The sequence below is a fragment of the Carcharhinus amblyrhynchos genome, chromosome 13 (assembly GCF_965287045.1).
Source record: "Carcharhinus amblyrhynchos chromosome 13, sCarAmb.v2.hapA, whole genome shotgun sequence".
Taxonomy (NCBI): domain Eukaryota; kingdom Metazoa; phylum Chordata; class Chondrichthyes; order Carcharhiniformes; family Carcharhinidae; genus Carcharhinus; species Carcharhinus amblyrhynchos.
The window spans coordinates 71959552-71977449 of NC_137336.1; the positions used below are offsets into that span (position 1 = coordinate 71959552).

At 50.3% G+C, this 17898-nt stretch overlaps 1 protein-coding gene across 2 annotated transcripts in view; it reads right to left on the reverse strand.

Moving 5' to 3' along the window:
* Positions 1–16465, reverse strand: part of LOC145351576 (ATP-sensitive inward rectifier potassium channel 10-like) — a 63692-nt gene extending 47227 nt beyond the window's left edge. For both annotated transcript variants that reach the window (XM_080201169.1, XM_080201168.1), the window contains exon 1: positions 16279–16465. The gene's annotated coding sequence lies outside the window, so the exon portion shown is untranslated. The remainder of the gene's footprint in view (positions 1–16278) is intronic.
* Positions 16466–17898: the final 1433 nt, after the last annotated feature.

Sequence of the window (17898 nt, forward strand, 5' to 3'; positions counted from 1 at the left end):
ACCCCGTGCTGTACCTGTCCTGGGAGTGTTTGATGGGGACAGTGTAGAGGGAGATTTACTCTGTATCTAACCCCGTGCTATACCTGTCCTGGGAGTGTTTGTTGGGGACAGTGTAGAGGGAGATTTACTCTATATCTGACCCTGTGCTGTACCTGTCGTGGGAGTGTTTGATGGGTGAATATAGTGTGAACTTTACTCTTATTAAGCCCCATGCTGTACTTGTCCTGGAAGTGTTTAATGGGGATAGTATAGCATGAGCTTTACTCTGTATTAACCCACATGCTGTAACTGTATGTTTGGCTGTCAGGGTTGAAATAATTAGAGATTGTCAGAATGTCGGGGGGATAATATTGGGAGTTTTTAATTTCCATGTAGTCTGGAAAAGTTAGATGGGCAAAGGTAGACTAGACAAAGTGTTTGTTGAAAGGATAGGTTCTTAGTTTCCTGAGGGCAGCAAGATGGTACAGTGGTTAGCATTGCTGTCTCACAGCACCAGGGACCCGGATTTGATTCCAGCCCTGGGTCACTGTCTGTGGGGAGTTTGCACATTCTCCCCGTGTCTGCATGCCTTTCCTCCGGGTGCTCCAGTTTCCTCCCGCGCTCCAAAGATGTGCGGATTAGATTGATTGGCCGCGCTAACTGACCCTAGTGCCCGGGGGTTAGAAGGGTAAATAAGTAGGGTGATGCAGATAGGACCTGGGTAGGAATGTGCTCAGTGCAGACTCGGTGGGCTGAATGGCCTCCTTCAGCACTGTAGGATTCTATAAACAGCATTTTCTGGATCCCATTAGAGAGCAGGATATGCTCGAGCTGGTTTAGTGAATGGACCCCTAAGAGGGAGAGAGAAGTGAGCCTGAGTTAATAAAGGCAATTATGAGGGCATAATCGCTGAGCGGACTAAAGTGAACTTGTAAAGTGTCACTAGGCTTCCAGCGGCAAGCATTGAAAGGAATATTTCAGAATACTAAAGCTCTTGGGATGAAAGGAATCAAGGGATATGGGGGGAAGGGGGGGATCAGGAGATTGAATTCGGTGATCAGCCATGATCATAATGAATGGTGGAGCAGGCTCAAAGAGCCTAATGACCTACTCCTGCTTCTAGTTTCTATGTTTAATACATAGAATAGATTTTTCCCAAGAGTTTAAGTCTAAGGGAGTGATCCATCATCCATGGTTAACTGCAAAGGTTAAAGATAATATCAAACTTAAAGATATTTTGGCCTTGGAGGGAGTGCAGAGGAGGTTTACTAGGCTGATACCGGAGTTGAGGGGGTTGAGCTATGAGGAGAGGCTGAATAAACTAGGCTTGTACTCGTTAGAGTTTAGAAGAATGAGGGGAGATCTCATTGAGACGTATAAGATGTTGAATGGGATGGATAGGATAGAGGTGGAGAGACTCTTCCCGCTCAGAAAGGACAGTAGGACTAGGGGGCACAGCCTCAAGATAAAGGGGGGGGGCGGTTTAGAACGGAGTTGAGGAAGAACTTCTTCACTCAAAGGGTGGTGAATCTCTGGAATTCTCTGCCCGTTGAAGTGGTGGAGGCTACCTCGCTAAATATTTTTAAGACGCGGGTTGATGGGTTTTTGATAAGCGAGGGGATTAAGGGTTATGGGGAGAGGGCGGGAATGTGGAACTGAGCTACGACAGATCAGCCATGATCTTATTGAATGGCGGGGCAGGCTCGAAGGGCTAGATGGCCTACTCCTGCTCCTATTTCTTATGTTCTTATGTTCTTATAAAGCATTTTATCTTGCAAAGACAGCCAGAAGATTGGACAGAACATTGAAGGATGACTAAAAGAATACCGAGGGAAAAATTAGAGAAAGCTAGTCAGAAGCATAAAAACAGGTAGTGAGTTTGTGTAAATATTTTTAAAAAGAAATATTGATCCTATAGAAAGTGACTCTGGGGAGTAAGGTGGTGGATTTTGAATGGAACAGGTATTTTTTTATCAGTCTGTCCAATAGATGATATGAGTAACATCCCAGACGCAGGTATAAGTGAAGTGAGGGCTGACAAGAGCCCAGATCCTGATGGACTTAATCCTCGGGTCTGACAGGAAGTGTCTAATGAAGTAGCTGGTGCACTGGTTTTGACTACTCAAAACTCCCTACATTCAGGGAAGGCCCCAGTAGATTGGAAGATTACAAATGTAATTCCATTATTCAAAAAAGGAGGGGGACCCGGGTTCGATTCCCAGCTCGGGTCACTGTCTGTGTGGGGTTTGCACATTCCCCTCGTGTCTGTGTGGGTTTCCTCCGGGTGCTCCGGTTTCCTCCCACAGTCCAAAGGTGTGTGGGTTAGGTTGATTGGCCATGCTAAAATTGCCCCTTAGTGTCCTGGGATGTGTAGGTTAGAGGGATTAGCGGGTTAAATGTGAAGGGATATGGGGGTAGGGCCTGGGTGGGATTGTGTTTGGTGCAGACTCGATGGGCCGAAGGGCCTCTTTCTGCGCTGTAGGGTTTCTATGTTCTATGTTCTAGAAATTGAGAAAATTCAGGCCAGTTAGCCTAAATCTATCACAGATAAAATTTTCGAAGCTATTATTAAAGATGTTATAGCAGGACACTTCATAGTAATCAGGCAGAGTCAACATGGTTTTGTGAAAGGGAAATCATGTTGAACCAAGCTATTGGAGCTCTTTGAGGCTGTCACCTGTGCTGTGGATAAAGGGGAACTGTTGGATGTAGTGTACAAAGCTTTCTAAAAGGCATTTGATAAGGTGCCACATTAAAGGTTATTGCGGTAAATAAATGCTCATGGTGCACGGGTAACATATTGGCATGGACAGCAGATATGTCAGCTAACAAAAAACAGAGTTGGCATAAATGGGTCTTTTTCTGGTTGGCAGGAAGTGATGAGTGGTGTACCACAGGGATTATCGTGGCGGCCGCGATATTTTACAGTTTGTATGAATGACTTGGATGAAGGGGGCTAAAGGTATGGATGCTAAATTTGCTGATCAGACAAAGATAGGGAGGAAAGTAATTTGTGAGGAGAATGTAAGGAAGCTACGAAAGATATCGATAGGTGAAGTGAGTTGGCAAAACTCTGACAAATGGAGTATGATGTGCGCAAAGTCAAATTGTCCATTTTGACAGGAAGAATAAAAACGTTTATCTGAATGGTGAGAGACTGGAGTTCTGAAGTGCAGAGAAATCTGGATGCTGTAATACATGGATTAAATAAGGTTAATATATAGTACAACCAGTAATTAGGAAATAGAAATTTACAGGTGACATGGTGGCACAATGATTCATACTGCTGCCTCATCATGTCAGGGACCCAGGTTCAATTCCTGGCTTGGGTGACTAACTTTATTGACTATATTGGCCATGCTAAGTTGCCCCTTAATGTCCCAAGATGTGTAGGTTAGATGGATTAGCCATGTAAGTGTGTGAGGTTACAGGGATAGGGTGGCAGAGAGGGACTTGGTAAGACACTCTGACAGAGAATCGGTGCAGGATCAATGGGCTGAATGGCCTCGTTCTGCACTGTATGGCTTCTATGAATGTTTTCATTTATTGTGAGGGGAATTGAATACAAAAGCAGGGAGGTTATGTTTTAGTTATACAGGACATTGATGAGATCACATCTGGAGTACTGTGCACAGTATTGGTCTCCTTATTAAAGGAAAGATGTAAATGTGTTGGAAGCAGTTCAGAGAAGGTTTATTGGACTAATATCAGGATGGGTGGGTTGTCTTATGAGGAAAGGTTGGAGAGGTTAGGTTTGTATCCACTGGAGTTTAGAAGGGTAAGATGCAGCCTGGTCAAAGCCATTAGGATCCTGAGGGGTGTTGACAGGGTGGATGTGGAGAGGATGTTTCCTCTTGTGGGATAATCTAGAACAAGAGGTCAATGTTTAAAAATAAGGGGGTGGCTCGTTTAAGACGGAGATGAGGAGAAATGTTTTCTCTCAGAGGGTGGGGAGTCTCTGGAACTTGCCTCCCCAAAAGGCAGTGGAAGCAGAAACTTTGAATATTTTGAAGGCAGAGCAGCATAGATCCTTGTTTAGCAGCGGTGGGGTGGGAGGTGGGGGGGGGAGGGGTTAGTGATGGGTTTTCAGGGATGGTCAGGATGCAGATTTCGGGTTACTGTCAGATCAGCTCGGATTTTATTGAATGTGGAGAGTGCATGAGGGGCTGAGTGGTCTACTGCTGCTCTTAATCCACATGTCTCCCTCCTGGGAGTGTTTGATGGGAACAGTGTAGAGGGAGCTTTACTCTGTATCTAACCCCGTGCTGTACCTGTCCTGGGAGTGTTTGATGGGGACAGTGTAGAGGGAGATTTACTCTGTATCTAACCCCGTGCTGTACCAGTCCTGGGAGTGTTTGATGGGGGACAGTGTAGAGGGAGGTTTACTCTGTATCTAACCCCGTGCTGTACCTGTCCTGGGAGTGTTTGATGGGACAGTGTAGAGGGATCTTTACTCTGTATCTAACCCCGTGCTGTACCAGTCCTGGGAGTGTTTGATGGGGGACAGTGTAGAGGGAGATTTACTCTGTATCTAACCCCGTGCTGTACCTGTCCTAGGAGTGTTTGATGGGGACAGTGTAGAGGGAGATTTACTCTGTATCTAACCCTGTGCTGTCCCTGTCCTGGGAGTGTTTGATGGGGACAGTGTAGAGGGAGATTTACTCTGTATCTAACCCCGTGCTGTACCTGTCCTGGGAGTGTTTGATGGGACAGTGTAGAGGGATCTTTACTCTGTATCTAACCCCGTGCTGTACCTGTCCTGGGAGTGTTTGATGGGACAGTGTACAGGGATCTTTACTCTGTATCTAACCCCGTGCTGTACCTGTCCTGGGAGTGTTTGATGGGGACAGTGTAGAGGGAGATTTACTCTGTATCTAACCCCGTGCTGTACCTGTGCTGGGAGTGTTTGATGGGGAGAGTGTAGAGGGAGATTTACTCTGTACCTAACCCCGTGCTGTACCTGTCCTGGGAGTGTTTGATGGGGACAGTGTACATAAGAACATAAGAACATAAGAAAAACGAGCAGGAGGAGGCCATCTAGCCCTTCGAGCCTGCCCCGCCATTCAATAAGATCATGGCTGATCTGTCGTGGCTCAGTTCCACATTCCCGCCCTCTCCCCATAACCCTTAATCCCCTCGCTTATCAAAAACCCATCAACCCGCGTCTTAAAAATATTTAGCGAGGTAGCCTCCACCACTTCAACGGGCAGAGAATTCCAGAGATTCACCACCCTTTGAGTGAAGAAGTTCCTCCTCAACTCCGTTCTAAACCGCCCCCCCTTTATCTTGAGGCTGTGGCCCCTAGTCCTACTATCCTTTCTGAGCGGGAAGAGTCTCTCCACCTCTATCCTATCCATCCCATTCATCATCTTATACGTCTCAATGAGATCCCCCCTCATTCTTCTAAACTCTAACGAGTACAAGCCTAGTTTATTCAGCCTCTCCTCATAGCTCAACCCCCTCAACTCCGGCATCAGCCTAGTAAACCTCCTCTGCACTCCCTCCAAGGCCAAAATATCCTTGCGTAAGTACGGCGCCCAAAACTGCACACAGTACTCCAGCTGCGGCCTCACCAATGCCCTATACAGCTGCAGCAAGACCTCCCTACTTTTATATTCTATCCCCCTCGCTATGAAGGCCAGCATCCCATTCGCCTTCCTGACCACCTGCTGCACCTGCAAGCTGGGTTTTTGCGACTCATGCACAAGGACCCCGAGGTCCCTCTGCACCGTCGCCTGCTGCAGTTTTTCGCCACATAAGTAATAGTCCTTCCTACCATTATTCCTACCAAAGTGGACAACCTCGCACTTGCCAACATTAAATTCCATTTGCCAGTTCCTGGCCATTCGCCCAGCCTATCTAGATCCTTCCGTAGACTCTCCACATCCTCCGCGCAATTTGCCGTTCCACCAGTCTTGGTGTCATCAGCAAATTTTGACACCATACACTCGGTTCCCTCCTCCAGATCATCTATATAAATGGTAAATAGCTGAGGCCCCAGCACCGACCCCTGGGGCACTCCACTAGTCACCATCCGCCAATCCGAATAGCACCCATTGACCCCCACTCTCTGCCTCCTATTTGACAACCAGTCCTCTATCCACGCTAACACCCTACCCCCAACTCCATGTCCCCTGACCTTCTGCAATAACGTCTTGTGAGGTACCTTGTCAAACGCCTTCTGAAAATCCAGAAAGAGCTTTACTCTCTATCTAACCCCGTGCTGTACCTGTCCTGGGAGTGTTTGATGGGGACAGTGTAGAGGGAGATTTACTCTGTATCTAACCCGTGCTGTACCTGTCCTGGGAGTGTTTGATGGGGACAGTGTAGAGGGAGCTTTACTCTGTATCTAACCCCTGCTGTACCTGTCCTGGGAGTGTTTGATGGGGACAGTGTAGAGGGAGCTTTACTCTGTATCTAACCCCATGCTGTACCTGTCCTGGGAGTGATTGATGAGTAAGATGTCTCAAGACACCAGGTTGTTGTGAGACTTCTTACTGTGTTTACCCGAGTCCAATGCCGGCATCTCCACACAGTGTTTGCTGAGGACAGTGTAGAGGTATTCTGGAGAAGAGGAATCGAATTCTTCCAAAGTTGACATTAATATTTAGAAGGAGTGTTTCATTAATGTTTGCGTGTGTATGTTTGCTCGGCTGAATGCCCTCGTATCCTAACCCTCTGCGATTGAGTAAAGAATTCAGAAGGCTGAAAGTGCATATTAATGAATGCTTTTGTATCGGCTCTCCCTCTCCCCCTCTCCCCCTCTCACGGAAAGCTTTAGAAATCAGTGCTGAAGCAGTGCATGGTTTTCTGACTGAGCTGATTTGCATGCGATTTGAACAATGACGGGTCCTATTCTGCCACACAAAGGGAGATTTCTTTCCAAGCTCTGACTGCGAGAGTGTCAGGCGGTTGGAGGGACAGAGCTGGGTGAGGGAAAGGGGGTTTGCAGATATTCTGACCGAGCAGATCTCGTGATGCAAGGATTCACAAGTGACCAATCCAGGCAGTTTGAGTTTTCAACCGGGGGAAAATGCAAGGGAGGTTGGATAGTGAGGGAGTGCTGCACTGTCAGATGGTCAGTACTGAGGGAGTGCTGCACTGTCAGAGGGTCAGTACTGAGGGAGCGCTGCACTGTCAGAGGGTCAGTACTGAGGGAGTGCTGCACTGTCAGAGGGTCAGTACTGAGGGAGTGCTGCACTGTCAGAGGGTCAGTACTGAGGGAGTGCTGCACTGTCAGAGGGCCAGTACTGAGGGAGTGCTGCAATGTCAGAGGGTCAGTACTGAGGGAGTGCTGCGCTGTCAGAGGGTCAGTACAGAGGGAGTGCTGCACTGTCAGAGGGTCAGTACTGAGGGAGTGCTGCACTGTCAGAGGGTCAGTACTGAGGGAGTGCTGCACTGTCAGAGGGTCAGTACTGAGGGAGTGCCGCACTGTCAGAGGGTCAGTACTAAGGGAGTGCTGCACTGTCAGAGGGTCAGTACTGAGGGAGTGCTGCACTGTCAGAGGGTCAGTACTGAGGGAGTGCTGCACTGTCAGTGGGTCAGTACTGAGGGAGTGCTGCACTGTCAGAGGGTCAGTACTGAGGGAGTGCTGCGCTGTCAGAGGGTCAGTACAGAGGGAGTGCTGCACTGTCAGAGGGTCAGAACTGAGGGAGTGCTGCACTGTCAGAGGTTCAGTACTGAGGGAGTGCTGCACTGTCAGAGGGTCAGTACAGAGGGAGTGCTGCACTGTCAGAGGGTCAGTACTGAGGGAGTGCTGCACTGTCAGAGGGTCAGTACAGAGGGAGTGCTGCACTGTCAGAGGGTCAGTACTGAGGGAGTGCTGCACTGTCAGAGGGTCAGTACTGAGGGAGTGCTGCACTGTCAGAGGGTCAGTACTAAGGGAGTGCTGCACTGTCAGAGGGTCAGTACTGAGGGAGTGCTGCACTGTCAGAGGGTCAGTACTGAGGGATAGCTGCGCTGTCAGAGGGTCAGTACAGAGGGACTGCTGCACTGTCAGAGGGTCAGTACTGAGGGAGTGCTGCACTGTCAGGGGGTCAGTACTGAGGGAGTGCTGCACTGTCAGAGGGTCAGCACTGAGGGAGTGCTGCACTGCCAGAAGGTCATTACTGAGGGAGTGCTGCACTGTCAGAGGGTCAGTACTGAGGGAGTGCTGCACTGTCAGAGGGTCAGTACTGAGGGAGTGCTGCACTGTCAGAGGGTTAGTACTGAGGGAGTGCTGCACTGTCAGAGGGTCAGTACTGAGGGAGTGCTGCGCTGTCAGAGGGTCAGTACTGAGGGAGTGCTGCACTGTCAGAGGGTCAGTACTGAGGGAGTGCTGCACTGTCAGAGGGTCAGTACTGAGGGAGTGCTGCACTGTCAGAGGGTCAGTACTGAGGGAGTGCTGCACTGTCAGAGGGTCAGTACTGAGGGAGTGCTGCACTGCCAGAGGGTCAGTACTGAGGGAGTGCTGCACTGTCAGAGGGTCAGTACTGAGGGAGTGCTGCACTGTCAGAGGGTCATGGAACATAGTATATAGAACATTACAGCGCAGTCCAGGCCCTTCAGCCCTCGATGTTGCGCCGACCAGTGGAGTCAATCTAATGACCCTCTAACCTAAACTATTCCAATGTTATCCATATGCCTATCCACTGACCATTTGAATGCCCTTAAAGTTGGTGAGTCCACAACTGCTGCAGGCAGGGCATTCCACACCCTTACTACCCTCTGAGTAAAGAACCTACCTCTGACATCAGTCCTATAATTACCGCCCCTCAATTTAAAGCTATGTCCCCTCGTGTTAGCCATCACCATCCGAGGTCAAAGGCTCTCACTGTCCACCCTATCTAACCCTCTGATCGTCTTGTATGCCTCAATTAGGTCACTCGTAACCTTCTTCTCTCTAATGAAAATAACCTCAAGTCCCTCAGCCTTTCCTTATAAGACCTTCCCACCATACCAGGCAACATCCTGGTAAACCTCCTCTGCACCCTTTCCAATGCCTCCACAACTTTCTTATAATGCGATGACCAGAACTGTACACAATACTCCAAGTGCGGCTGCACCAGAGTTTTGTACAGTTGTAACATGACCTCACGGCTCCGAAATTCAATCCCTCTACCAATAAAAGCTAACACACCGTACGCCTTCTTAACAACCTTATTACCCTGGGTGCCAACTTTCAGGGAGCTATGCACATGTACCCCGAGATCTCTCTGCTCATTAACAGTACTAGGAGTCCTTCCATTAGCCCTATATTCTGTACTCCTGTTACTCTTACCAAAGTGAACCATCTCACACTTTTCTGTATTGATCTCCATTTGCCACCTCTCGGCCCAGCTCTGCAGCTTATCTATGTCCCTCTGCAAACTGTAACATCCATCCTCACTGTCTACAACTCCTCCGACTTTGGTGTCGTCCGCAAATTTACTAATCCATCCTCTACACCCTCATCTAGGTCATTTATAAAAACGGCAAACAGCAGTGGCCCCAAAACAGATCCTTGAGGTACACCACTTGTAACTGAGCTCCAGGTTGAATATTTCCCATCAACTACCACCCTCTGTCTTCTATCAGCTAAAAGTCTGACAACACCAGGTTTTAGTCCAACCAATTTATTTGATAGTAAACTCCCAAGCTACATCCACATCATGACTCCTATCTGCTAGCCAATTCCTGATCCAAACTGTTAAATCACCCTCAATCCCACGCATCTGCATTTTCTGCAGTAGCCTACCATGGTGAACCTTATCAAACGCTTTGCTAAAATCCATATACACCACGTCAACTGCCTTACCCTTATCCACCTCTTTGGTCACCTTTTCAAAAAACTCGATAAGGCCTAGTACTTCGTGTCGGTGTGTGTGCTTGATCCTGGACTGGTAGACGGGCGCCGCAACAGCTCGGTGACTAGCACTGCTAGCTGTGCAGATACATGAATTTGGGCCTGTGTCTGTGGGAGTTTGCACATTCTCCCTGTGGTTGCGTGGGTTTCCTCCAGGCGCTCCGGTTTCCTCCCACACCCCAAAGATGTGCTCTTAGGCTGATTGGTTTTACCAAATTGACACTATTCTCCCCTGAATCTGGCTAAGTTAGGGGTTCTATTTGTAGACACGCAGGGTAGAATAGGTACAGGGTGATGCGGCGGCGCGGGCTTGTTGGGCCGAAGGGCCTGTTTCCCGTGCTGGGTTGTTCTTTGTTCTTTGTTCTTTGTTTGTGAGGCACAACCTACCTTTCACAAAACCCTGTTGACTACCCCTAATCAATTTATTTCTCTCCAGATGATTATAATTCCTATCCCTTATAATTCTTTACAAAACTTTGCCCACAACAGAAGTAAGGCTCACCGGTCTATGATTCCCAGGATAGTCTCTACTCCCCTCCTTGAACAAGGGGACAACATTTGCTATCCTCCAGTCTTCCGGCACTATACCTGTAGCCAATGACAATATGAAGATTAAAGCCAGAGGCTCTGCAATCTCCTCCCTAGCCTCCCAGAGAATCCTAGGGTAAATCCCATCCGGCCCAGGGGACTTATCTATTTTCACACTCTCAAGAATTGCTAACACCTCCTCCTTATGTACCTCAATCCTGTCTAATCTTACTACCTGGTATCTCAGTATTCTCCTCGACTACACTGACTTTTTCCTGCGTGAATACTGATGAAAAATATTCATTTAATGCCTCTCCTATCTCTTCAGGCTCCACGCACGACTTCCCACTGCTGTCTCTGACAGGCCCTAATCTTGCCCTAACCAATCTTTTATTCTTGACATACCTGAAGAAAGCTTTAGGATTTTCCTTGATCCTATCCGCCAAAGTCTTCTAATGTCCTCTTCTAGCTCTTCTTAACTCTCTCTTTAGCTCCTTCCTGGCTAATTTATAACTCTCCAGTGCCCTAACTGAACCTTCACGTCTCATCTTTACATAAGCCTCCTTCTCCCTCTTCACCAGAGATTCAACTTCCTTAGTACACCACGGTTCCCTCGCTCGACCACATCCTCCCTGCCTGACAGGTGCATATTTATCAAGGACTCGCGGTTGCTCCTTGAATAAGCTCCACATTTCAGATGTTCCCAGCCCCTGCAATTTCCTACTCCACCCTATGTATCCTAAATCTCGCCTAATAGCCTCATAATTACCTTTCCCCCAGCTATAACTTCTGCCCTTCGGTATATACCTATCCCTTTCCATCACTAAGTTAAACGTAACCGAATTGTGGTCACTATCACCAAAGTGCTCACCTACCTCCAAGTCAAACACCTGGTCTGGTTCATTACCCAGTACCAAATCCAATGTAGCCTCACTTCTTGTTGGCCTATCTACATATTGTGTCATGAAATCTTCCTGCACACATTGGACAAAATCTGACCCCTCTAACGTGCTTGAACTATAGCTTTTCCAATCGATATTTATAAAGTTAAAGTCCCCCATAACAACTATCTTGTTACTTTCGCACCTATCCAGGATCATCTTTGCAATCCTTTCCTCTACATCTCTGGAACTTTTTGGAGGCCTATAAAAAACTCCCAACAGTGTGATCTCTCCTTTCCTGTTTCTAATCTCAGCCCATACTACCTCAATAGACAGGTCCACATCAAACGTCCTTTCTGCCACCGTAATACTGTCCTTGACTAACAATGCCACGCCTCCCCCTCTTCTACCACCTTCTCTGTCAGAGGGTCAGTCCTGAGGGAGTGCTGCACTGTCAGAGGGTCAGTACTGAGGGAGTGCTGCACTGTCAGAGGGTCAGTACTGAGGGAGTGCTGCACTGTCAGAGGGTCCGTCCTGAGGGGGTGCTGCACTGTCAGGGGGTCAGTACTGAGGGAGTGCTGCACTGTCAGAGGTTCAGTACTGAGGGAGTGCTGCACTATCAGAGGGACAGTAGTGAGGGAGTGCTGCACTGTCAGAGGGTCAGTAGTGAGGGAGTGCTGCACTGTCAGAGAGTGAGCAAAGTTTGGTTATTTCTTGACTGTTGACTGAATTGGTTGCACTGAACCTTGTTCTATTCTGTGGTTATGAAGCTCTCGGCTCTCCCGAGAGACAGTGCAGTTGGGGTGATGCACAGGGTTAGGTATCCAGTGAAGCTTTTCCTTTACACAGCCAACAAAATTTCTTGGGCAGATAAAACTCAGAATAAATCAGCCCATAAAGCATTCCTTTTGAACAAATCTGACACGGCAGCACTCCCTCAGTACTGAACCTCTGACAGTGCCGCACCCCCTCAGGACGGACCCTCTGACAGTGCAGCACTCCCTCACTACTGACCCTCTGACAGTGCAGCACTCCCTCAGTACTGACCCTCTGACAGTGCGGCACTCCCTCAGTACTGACACTCTGACAGTGCAACACTCCCACAGTACTGACCCTCTGACAGTTCAGCACTCCCTCAGTACTGACCCTCTGACAGTGTAGCACTCCCTCAGTACTGACTCTCTGACAGTGCAGCACTCCCTCAATACTGACCCTCTGACAGTGCAGCACTCCTTCAGTACCGACCCTCTGACAGTGCAGCAATCCCTCAGTACTGACCCTCTGACACTGCAGCACTACCTCAGTACTGACCCTCTGACAATGCAGCACTCCCTCAGTGCTGACCATCTGACAGTGCAGCAAACCCTCAGTACCGACCCTCTGACAGTGCAGCACTCCCTCAGTACTGACCCTCTGACAGTGCGGCACTCCCTCAGTACTGACCCTCTGACAGTGCAGCACTCCCTCAGTACTGACCCTCTGACAGTGCAGCACTCCCTCAGTACTGACCCTGTGACAGTGCAGCACTCCCTCAGTACCGACCCTCTGACAGTGCAGCACTCCCTCAGTACTGACCCTCTGACAGTGCAGCACTCCCTCAGTACTGACCCTCTGACAGTGCAGCAATCCCTCAGTACTGACCCTCTGACAGTGCAGCACTCCCTCAGTACACACACTCTGACAGTGCAGCACTCTCTCAGTACTGACCCTCTGACAGTGCAGCACTCCCTCTGTACTGACCCTCTGACAGTGCAGCACTCCCTCAGTACACACACTCTGACAGTGCAGCACTCTCTCAGTACTGACCCTCCGACAGTGCAGCACTCCCTCAGGACTGACCCTCTGACAGTGCAGCACTCCCTCAGCACTGAACCTCTGACAGTGCAGCACTCCCTCAGTACTGACCCTCTGACAGTGCAGCACTCCCTCAGTACTGACCCACTGACAGTGCGGCACTCCCTCAGGACTGACCCTCTGACAGTGCAGCACTCCCTCAGTACTGAATCTCTGACAGTGCAGCACTCCCTCAGTCCTGACCCTCTGACAGTGTAGCACTCCCTCAGCACTGACCCTCTGACACTGCAGCACTCCCTCAGTACTGACCCTCTGACAGTGCAGCACTCCCTCAGTACTGACCCTCTGACAGTACAGCACTCCCTCAGTGCTGACCATCTGACAGTGCAGCACTCCCTCAGTACACACACTCTGACAGTGCAGCACTCTCTCAGTACTGACCCTCCGACAGTGCAGCACTCCCTCAGGACTGACCCTCTGACAGTGCAGCACTCCCTCAGCACTGAACCTCTGACAGTGCAGCACTCCCTCAGTACTGACCCTCTGACAGTGCAGCACTCCCTCAGTACTGACCCACTGACAGTGCGGCACTCCCTCAGGACTGACCCTCTGACAGTGCAGCACTCCCTCAGTACTGAATCTCTGACAGTGCAGCACTCCCTCAGTCCTGACCCTCTGACAGTGTAGCACTCCCTCAGCACTGACCCTCTGACACTGCAGCACTCCCTCAGTACTGACCCTCTGACAGTGCAGCACTCCCTCAGTACTGACCCTCTGACAGTACAGCACTCCCTCAGTGCTGACCATCTGACAGTGCAGCACTCCCTCAGTACACACACTCGGACAGTGCAGCACTCTCTCAGTACTGACCCTCTGACAGTGCAGCACTCCCTCAGTATTGACCCTCTGACAGTGCAGCACTCCCTCAGTACTGACCCTCTGACAGTGCAGCACTCCCTCAGTACTGACCCTCTGACAGTGCAGGACTCCCTCAGTACTGACCCTCTGACAGTGCAGCACTCCCTCAGTACTGACCCTCTGACAGTGCAGCACTCCCTCAGTACTGACTCTTTCACAGTGCAGCACTCCCTCAATACTGACCCTCTGACAGTGCAGGACTCCCTCAGTACTGACCCTCTGACAGTGCAGGACTCCCTCAGTACTGACCCTCTGACAGTGCAGCACTCCCTCAGTACTGATCCTCTGACAGTGCAGCACTCCCTCAGTACTGACCCTCTGACAGTGCAGCATTCCCTCAGTACTGACCCTCTGACACTGCAGCACTCCCTCAGTACTGACCCTCTGACTGTGCAGCACTCCATCACGACTGACCCTCTGACAGTGCAGCACTCCCTCAGTACTGACCCTCTGACAGTGCAGCACTCCCTCAGTACACACTCTCTGACAATGCAGCACTGTCTCAGTACTGACCCTCTGGCAGTGCAGCACTCCCTCAGTACTGACCCTCTGACAGTGCAGCATTCCCTCAGTACTGACCCTCTGACAATGCAGCATTCCCTCAGTACTGACCCTCTGACAGTGCAGCACTCCCTCAGCACTGACCCTCTGACAGTGCAGCACTCCCTCAGTACTGACCTCCTGACAGTGCAGCACTCCCTCAGTACTGACCCTCTGACAGTGCAGCACTCCCTCAGTACTGACCCTCTGACAGTACAGCACTCCCTCAGTACTGACCCTCTGACAGTGCAGCACTCCCTCAGTATTGACCCTCTGACAGTGCAGCACTCTCTCAGTACTGACCCGCTGACAGTGCAGCATTCCCTCAGTACTGACCCTCTGACAGTGCAGCACTCTCTCAATACTGACCCTCTGACAGTGCAGCACTCCCTCAGTACTGACCCTCTGACAATGCAGCGCTCCCTCAGTACTGACCCTCTGACAGTGCAGCACTCCCTCAGTACTGACTCTTTCACAGTGCAGCACTCCCTCAATACTGACCCTCTGACAGTGCAGGACTCCCTCAGTACTGACCCTCTGACAGTGCAGCACTCCCTCAGTATTGACCCTCTGACAGTGCAGCACTCCCTCAGTACTGACCCTCTGACACTGCAGCACTCCCTCAGTACTGACCCTATGACAGTGCAGCACTCCATCACGACTGACCCTCTGACAGTGCAGCACTCCCTCAGTACTGACCCTCTGACAGTGCAGCACTCCCTCAGTACTGACCTCCTGACAGTGCAGCACTCCCTCAGTACTGACCTCCTGACAGTGCAGCACTCCCTCAGTACTGACCCTCTGACAGTGCAGCACTCCCTCAGTACTGACCCTCTGACAGTGCAGCACTCCCTCAGCACTGACCCTCTGACAGTGCAGCACTCCCTCAGTACTGACCTCCTGACAGTGCAGCACTCCCTCAGTACTGACCCTCTGACAGTGCAGCACTCCCTCAGTACTGACCTTCTGACAGTGCGGCGCTCCCTCAGTACTGACCCTCTGACAGTGCAGCACTCCCTCAGTACTGACCCTCTGACAGTGCAGCACTCCCTCAGTACCGACCCTCTGACAGTGCTGCACTCCCTCAGTACTGACCTCCTGACAGTGCAGCACTCCCTCAGTACTAACCCTCTGACAGTCAGTCCTCTCTCAATACTGACTCTCTGACAGCGCAGTACTCCCTCAGCACTGTCCACCCGGCATTGCTGCAGTCCCTCAATTATGACCCTCTGAAAATGCAGCACTCCCTTGATACTGACAGTCAGCATCCTCTTCTTGGTGTCAATGCTCAGGTTGTATTACTTTCTAAGCTACGCTGTGACGTACCTGTCCTGGGAGTCTTTAATGGGGCCGTGTATGTGGAGATTTACTCTGTGTCTAACCCCATTCTGAACCTGTCATGGGAATGTTTATGCGGAGAATGTCGGGGAACTTTTTTCCTGTATCTAACCCTGTGCTGTACCTATCCTGGGAGTTTTTGATGGGGAAATTTAGAGAGTGATTCACCCTGTATCTAACCCTGTGTTGTACCTGTCCTGGGAGTGTTTGATGGGGACAGTGTAGCAGGAGATTTACTCTGTATCTAACCCCGTGCTGTACCTGTCCTGGGAGCGTTTGATGGGGACAGTATAGAGAGCGATTTACGCTGTATCTAACCCTGTGTTGTACCTGTCCTGGGAGTGTTTGCTGGACCATTTTAGTGGGAGATTTAGTTTGTTTCTCAACTTTGAGTTTCGGGGCTTGGCGCCCAAACATCTAGAAGGGGCAGTGTTGACATTGGGAGAATTCTGTCATTAGTAAGAATAGAGAACCTACCTCAGAGCCTCAGTGTTTCTACTTCTGAGTCGCTGGGATTTCAGAGTGGATGAACCTCTTGCATTCTCATTGAGATTTCTGCATTCTGTCTGTGCGTCTCCTTCACTCGTTCTTTCTCTTTCCAGTTCCACTCTATCTCTCCGTCTTTCTGCCCGACAGTATTCGATTGCGAACACATCAGTCGATTCAAACCTCCAGGCCCATCTTGTTGGACTTTTAAAGTAGTCACGGTGCTGAGGAGGTGGCGATTGAGGCCTGGGACTGGGTGGGAGGGGACTGAGGGAGGCACTGACTAAAACAGCTGGGCAGTGCCAACTGCACGAGAGTCTGGTGAGGACAGAGGGCAACGTGGAGCCACGAGAGAGAGAGAGGGTGGGAGAGTGCAAGTGCCAGAAACGGAGAGAGGGGATGAGAGTGGCAATGAACGAGTACAACAGAAAGTGACAGGGAGGGAGGCATTACCAATGGGTCTGGGACGCACAAAGTAAGAGAGACTTAAATATATGCATCTGAGTGCCGAAGAGAGAGATACACAGGGGGAAGGACAGAAAAGGGCAGACGGGGAAAGTATGGAAGATTGTAGAATTTGATAGAGAGAATGACGGGGAGAGCCGAGAGCTTCATAACCACAGAATAGAACAAGGTTCAGAGCTACCAATTCAGTCAACAGTCAAGAAAGAAGCAAACTTTGCTCACTCTCTGACAGTGCAGCACTCCCTAAGTACCGACCCTCTGACATTGCAGCACTCCCTCAGCACTGACCCTCTGACAGTGCAGCACTCCCTCAGTACTGACCCTCTGACAGTGCAGCACTCCCTCAGCACTGACCCTCTGACAGTGCAGCACTCCCTCAGTACTGACCCTCTGACAGTGCAGCACTCCCTCAGTACTGACCCTCTGACAGTGCAGCACTCCCTCAGTACTGACCCTCTGACAGTGCAGCACTCCCTCAGTACTAACCCTCTGACAGTGCAGCACTCCCTCAGTACTGACCCTCTGACAGTGCAGCACTCCCTCAGTACTGACTCTCTGACAGTGCAGCACTCCCTCAGCACTGACCCTCTGACAGTGCAGCACTCCCTCAGTACTGACCCTCTGACAGTGCAGCACTCCCTCAGTACTGACCCTCTGACAGTGCAGCACTCCCTCAGTACTGACCCTCTGACAGTGCAGCACTCCCTCAGTACTGACCCTCTGACACTGCAGCACTCCCTCAGCACTGACCCTCTGACAGTGCAGCACTCCCTCAGTACTGACCCTCTGACTGTGCAGCACTCCCTCAGTACTGACCCTCTGACACTGCAGCACTCCCTCAGTACTGACCCTCTGACAGTGCAGCACTCCCTCAGTACTGACCCTCTGACAGTGCAGCACTCCCTCAGTACTGACTTCAACAGGCAGCATGGTCGCATAGTTGTTAGCACTGCTGCTTCACAGCTCCAGGGACCTGGGTTCGATTCCCGGCTCGGGTCACTGTCTGTGTGGAGTTTGCACATTCTCCTCGTGTCTGCGTGGATTTTCTCCGGGTACTCCGGTTTCCTCCCACAGTCCAAAGATATGCGGGTTGGGTTGATTGGCCATGCTAAAATTGCCCCTTAGTGTCCTGAGATGCGTAAGTTA